Genomic DNA, 7,036 nt, shown 5'->3' on the forward strand with positions numbered 1-7,036 from the left:
ATAAGGGGGAACTTGGGGTGGTCTCAGAGTTAGGTTGTTAAAAGTCTCACTTAAATCTTGCTTTTGCAAAGTGAATGCAACCGTTGCTGTGCATGGGGTGGAAATCGTCAAATATAAAATTATTTAATGTAAGTAGAGTGTGTTATTGTCTTTGTCCTCCTGCCATGATTTGGCAAGCATTATTTGAAAGGCTTCATGCAAAATGTGTGTTGATATGTCTTGAGGTGAATGTCTTGCTAAGGTGCTATTGGTAATATCAATTCCTTTTATCTGGTGCATGCCTTGAGAGCACCTCAAACACATCTTGCTACAAACACTGGTAACAGTGATTTGGCTGCAAAGTGTATAATCACATACATTCTAACAACCAAATAATTGTGGTACCCATATACCGACTGGACCTATGTTTGTGACAATATGATGTCCATCCTCATATATAACCGTGATCTTTTGTAATTATCTGTAAACAGATAATTTAAATGAAGGTTATGTCAGGCATAATGCTAAGTTTGCGGAAAAATTAGACAAGTATTGATTGATGCAATCAGTAAACCAGATTCATAATTAAATTGTGGTCAAATATGCATTTGATAAACATATTATAAGCAGCATACAAATAGACTTCGAATGGGATATTTTCAACTGCTGTTAGTGTTGGGATGATGAGGGTAAATATCACCTTATAGCTGTTTGATCTGGGTTCTATTAGTGATCGACCATAAGCTATTGGCCGGGTGCTTTGCAAACAAGGAAATTCCATAAATGAGTGAGCTATCCTTTTGCGGAACATTACTCTGGGTATCCCGTGTACTATACAGTCACGTGAAAAAGTAAGTACACCCCATGTAAAGTTTTGATTTTTTCAACATATTTCAACATACAGCTATTTGATCTTCATTTCAACAATATTGATAGAAAAAGGTGATATAATATAACAAATATCATGAAACATTTACATTTTGTAGTCCATTGTATAGTTTAAATAAACATAAATGCAAATGTCGCATGTGGAAAAAGTAAGTACACCCCTACATTTATCACTACTTCAAATACCTAAAATTAGAATCAGGTGCACCTGGGGTGTACTTACTTTTTTATGTGACTGTAAGCATTTGATGACGCACATTAAATATCACTATCTGCAGTTTTATAAGTGTATATCATTGCGCATCGATACCCTGGCCAAATTCCACATTCCTGACCTAGCATAAAGGACCTTTTTACAGAATGACGAGCTGTAAAGAGTATGGATGCAATTGGATTTTGGATTGTACTGTGTATTCCTTATAACCAAAATTTTAATTTTTGTAACAAAATATCAGATTTTTTAAACTAAAAACAAGCATCTATTATTTAATCAAGTACCAGAAGTGATGTAAATCAAAATCATTCATTTTATTGATTATAAAACTTTTAACATTGACTAAATCATGAGTTTGAGATGTGAAGAACAGCAGTATGTTGAGAGTAATCATGGAAGTAAACATTACATGGCGATAGAAGACTACATCATAATCGGAGATTAACCTAAGGGTACGGTCATTGATTAAGAGCAGCTAAAATTAAAATATTCGAAGCATGCAAAACATTCTCCAGATTAAATTATGGAGACATCAAAATCATTTGCTTATAATCACACTAAAATACACCATTTCATGTCTTTCTGTCTGTCTGATGAATTTTTGATGCCAATACATTCCGTCGTTACTTATCCAATCTCAACCATACTTGACAGGATGACAAAGGGTTACATAATGAAGGTTGTTTGTAGCGTAATTGAAGGTTGAAGGTAATTAAGGTTGTAGCGCATTCATTTTCCCCCCTCCCCAAGGGAGTTTTCTCCCCCGAGCAGGTTTTCGCCACAATTGCCATCAAAATTGTTGCATGTTGAGGTGTCTATCAATATTAAATTAGCTTTATCATGGCGTTTTCTCCAAAGAAGAAGATTTATCGTGGCGCTTTTCCAAAGACACTTTCAATAACAAAATTAATGATAATCGCATAGTGTTAATGTTATTACAAAACAATATTAATACTAATAATGTCCCGCTTCCCCAAGGCGTTTTTCCTGCACTGCAGTGATAAAGTGTATAAACAGCTTATAGTTATAATGGCGTTTCCGTGGGAGCAACGGCTTCTACAGGAAGTAAAAATATTATAAACAACAAACACGTATGCTTAACTTTTTAAACAGTCACTAATGCTCTTTATAACACAAAATGAAGAAATTTGGAGGAATCCCGACATCAGTGAAGTAAGGTTTACTTACAGAACTGAGCGAAGATCTGCTATACTCTATATAACCCACACATGTTGGGTTAATAACATGGCCCTTTCTGCCACTACCGTGGCATTTTTCGTAGCGAACTTTTGAAACTCGCTCCTGCTGTTTGATACGAAACTGAAAGGGAGAAGCTCGGGTTGTGCTACATTTTCCAAGCAGATAGCTGGCGCTTGCCAAGCCAGCCGTTCCTTAACGGTTTTGAATGCAATGCTCGCTCAAATGCTTAAACCACTTGGCGATCTCTCAACAACAAACTTGGTAAATGAACACACACCCAATGTTCTTGAGATCCGACCATAGATCGACTGTAATCTACAAACCCAAAGAGGAATGACCTTTCCTGCCACTCTCGAAGTGAGCAGGTGTACTAGTATACAAAAGACTAGACAACTTACAGGTGCTAAAAGTGGCCACATAAGCTTTCTTCTTTCAGGAATCAAGGCCTTCCAAAATATAGGGAAAATTGCATGGATTGAGTTGGAGAATGTATTCATTGTCATTACGAAAGGGTAAACAGTGCCATAACTGAATGTATCGCAGAGACAACAAAGGAAAAAAAGAGGATCGTTAAAAGTGGTCAGTATAATTTTTTTTTTTATCTTGTTAATTGTTGCAAATTCTGGGTTGGCCTATTAGGCATTCCAATCTGAGAATATACTATAAAGTACTTATCTTTCACGTGGATTTAACTTTCATGCTTTTCACGGTAAAATGATTTTGATGAAAGTTAAGTCCAGTGAATAAATATTCCTTTCAGCAGGTGTAAGCAAGATTAGGTTAAGCACGTTTGATGTGCCATAGTTACATACCGGTACCACAAAACGAGTTTCAAAGAAAAACTTTCAAAGAAATAAGATTCAAGCACCATGCACTACATATCCAATATGTGTACTACTGTCATTCTTCTGAATGTTATATACATACTAGCTCCTCTGACTCCGAGAGGATAATTAACAATATATAATAACGTATAGCAGCCACACTGTGACACAACTACAAATTTATGAGTGAAATGATTTATTCGCATTATTTAAGGCCAATCATCCATCTTTGACTGGCGACTCCTTGTAAATACTTGTTTTATCCACCCTAGAAGAGCTGGTGCACCAGCAGTTAATTGGTAATGTGAATGACTTTTTAAAAATCATGCCACATTTCCATTTTAAAGCCACATAACAACAATTTACAGCTGCATGAAATAGTGAGGCCTTGGCAATTCGTTTATTTGAATATGAAAGATATCAATCACAAATATGGAACCAGAATGGGAGGTTAACATTCAGGACTGACGGCATTTTTGGTTCACGAGTTATCAAGTGACCACGATATTTGTCATGTGTGTGCGTGTGTCTGTGTGTGTGTCTGTCTGCAGCATAACTACCCGATGATATCATCTGATCTTGATGAAACTTGGGTGGGAGGTTGATATCATGATCTAGTTGTGTTCTGTCGAGAGGAGGCGTATTGCGGCCATTGTGGGCGGAGCCACGCCCGAAAAAGATGTCTTTTTAGGGGGATAATCAAGTTCAAGCTACATCTTCTCCGAGGGGTTTTGTGGAATCTGACAGGCGTTTCGATATTTGGTTAGGCCAATGTCATGAGTATAGCCCCACGGAGCTCCATTTTTCATTTATTTATATTTTTCATTTCATTTTTCACCGAATTTTCGGTATTGTGCAGCTAACTAACCTCATAACTGATTATACATTATTTTCTATCTCATTTCAAGGTCAGTAACCTTCGTTTTGACATTTCCGGGCCTGGCCTGTCCGGGCCTGTTTCGGTTATAGTCCGTGCTTTAATAATAATAATAATAATAATAATACATTTATTTTATATAGCGCTTTTCAAGAAGCCCAAAGACGCTTTGACAGAGTACAAAAAACAAGTGCAAAAAGAAAAAAATCAATAGGTAAATAATCAAAGCAAAAGGAAGGAGAAGGAGAAGAGATAGTCAGGGGTTAAATGGTGTGGGTTAAATGTTAAATGCAGTGTTGAACATGTGGGTCTTGAGTGATGTTTTGAATGTGGTGACTGAGGAGGAGTCTCTGATGGTGTGAGGTAGTGAGTTCCAGAGGGTGGGAGCAGCGATGGAGAAGGCCCTGTCCCCCCAGGATCTGAATTTGGTCCGGATGGGGTGGGGGGGGGGGGGGTCAGGAGGTTGGTACCAGCAGAGCGGAGGTTGTGAGTGTGTCTGAAGATGAGGTCAGCCAGGTAGGATGGGGCCAGGTTATGGAGGGCTTTGTAGGTCAAGAGGAGGATTTTGTACTGGATTCTCTGGGGGATGGGGAGCCAGTGAAGCTTGTAAAGGACGGGGGTGATGTGGTCACGGGTCCGGGAATGGGTGAGTAGACGGGCAGCGGAGTTCTGAATGTATTGGAGTTTATTGGTGATTATTGAGGGTGAACCATAGAGGAGGCTGTTGCAGTAGTCCAGACGGGAGGTGATGAAGGTGTGGATGAGGGTTTCTGCAGCCGTGGAGGAGAGGGATGGACGGAGACGGGCAATGTTTTTCAGGTGAAAGAAGGCTGTCTTTGTGATCTGTATAGTGTATTTGTCGAAGGAGAGGGTTTGGTCAAAGATGATGCCAAGATTCCGGATGTGAGGGGAGGTGGATACTGGGAAACCATCGATGTTGAGGGCAAAGTTATGGGTGGATTTGGTGAGCGTTTTTGGGCCAATGATGATTATTTCAGATTTATCATAGTTAAGTTTGAGGAAGTTGATTTGAAGCCAGGATTTTATTTCAGTGATGCAGTTTGTCAGGATTGAGTGGGTGGCGGTGGAGATGGACTTGGTGGAGATGAAAAGCTGGATGTCATCGGCGAAGCAGTGGAATTGGAGACCATGACGGCGGATTAAGTGACCAAGGGGGGACAGGTACAGGATGAAGAGGAGGGGGCCAAGAACTGAACCTTGGGGGACACCTTGGGGGAGGGGAGCAGTGGGGGATTTGCAGTTATTGATGGAGATGAACTGGCGTCTGTCAGAGAGGTATGATTTGATCCAAGAGAGGGCAGTGCCGGTAATGTTAAAGGTGGTTTCAAGTCGGGTGAGGAGGATGGTGTGATTGATGGTGTCAAAGGCGGCGCTGAGGTCGAGGAGGATGAGAATGTTGAGGTTGCCAGCGTCAGAGGAGAGGAGAAGGTCGTTGGTGATTTTGAGGAGACCAGTTTCAGTACTGTGGTTGGAGCGGAATCCGGATTGGAATGTTTCATACAGGTTATTGGCAGAGAGGTGATGTTTGAGTTGAGTGGTTACAGCACGTTCCAAAACCTTTGACAGAAAGGGTAGGTTGGAGATGGGTCTGAAGTTATTTAGGGTGTCAGGGTTGAGTCCAGGTTTTTTCAGAATGGGGGTAACAGCAGCCTTTGTCATTGAATACCGCTTGCTCGTGAACCATCGTCGTCTCCTGACTTGTTGTATTTTTGTATTTTATAATGCAAATAAAACCTTTGATAAACCTTCAGCAAAATATTAAATATCAAATTTGCAAATAACTTTTGAATCTGACATCTTTTTAATCTTTGGTTAGATTCAAAGCAATCAAACAAATATATTTTTGCTTGGACTTACGATGTCACGTGTCACAGTCGATAAGCAAATACATCTTACATGAGGTCAAATACAAATATTGTTGACTTGAGACTAGGCACGTTAATCTCATTTGCTTGAGACCATATTCGAAGCCCTAGTTCAGTGGAACCCTGATCAACTTGGGCAAGTGGAGAGCAGCTGGGTTATCCTGCGCATTCAGGAGCTAGCACACGGCTTGCCTGAAAGTGACTTGCTGATGCAATTACAAAACAGCAGCTCAAGTTGCTCGATGTGCTGGTAACATGCAATTGAGGCCAAGGGTCAAGGCCCAACTTTAGCATATGCTACTGGCAGTAGCTAAACACAGACCCCATGGGTGCCCAAAGATCTGGGTGTGAGTCGACTCCACAAAGTCTCACGATTGGCTAATAAGTCTGCCATATTCACTTGGAATGAAGCATTGGCTTCAGAATTCAGATTCATCAGCGAGTTGATAGACAGTGGAAGATGTGTCGAGTCGCCCAAGGACGTAGCCTTTAAAATGCCCTATTACGGCCCAAAATTGGAGACACAGATAAGCAATCACTCAGGAAGAGCTGATTTGGAAACAAAATTGGATCAAATTATAGTGGCATTGAAAGAAAATTGCTATCTATGGCAAGGTGAATCCGAACAAGTTTGGAAGTCATTTGAGAATAAAGCACCAATAATGTTTGGCAGCAATATTGCATGATGTACTGAAACATTCACAAATCTGTGGATGGTTCATAAAGATAGTGATACAGTAATTCCCTGCAATGCTTTAATTGTGCATTATGAAACCATTACTTGTATAAAAGCTGTCTTACCATGAATTATCAACAAGTGTGGTTTGCACTTTATGAGCCACTGCACAGGTCATAGATCAAATACCACAGATTGTTTTTCTCACATCCGACCTGACCACTCCCGCAACCCTAACCCCTCACACCTTGGGTTATGCAACAAGTGTCAAACAACAATAGAGGATGTAAACAGATGGAAGGGCAGCAATGCATACTTCACAGACCCACTACAACCACATACTAAAACATACGAAGTGCCATCCAGGTAATTGGTAATACAATTCAACTGAAAGCAATTTAGATAATTTTAAGCTCTGTTTCATTCCCTGTAGGATCAGATCTAACTAAAATTGGCTTATGGTGTAGTGCCAGATGGCAGTTCTAGTAATGC

Source organism: Myxine glutinosa, chromosome 7 (assembly GCF_964187855.1).
Source record: "Myxine glutinosa chromosome 7, kmMyxGlut1.1, whole genome shotgun sequence".
Lineage (NCBI taxonomy): Eukaryota > Metazoa > Chordata > Myxini > Myxiniformes > Myxinidae > Myxine > Myxine glutinosa.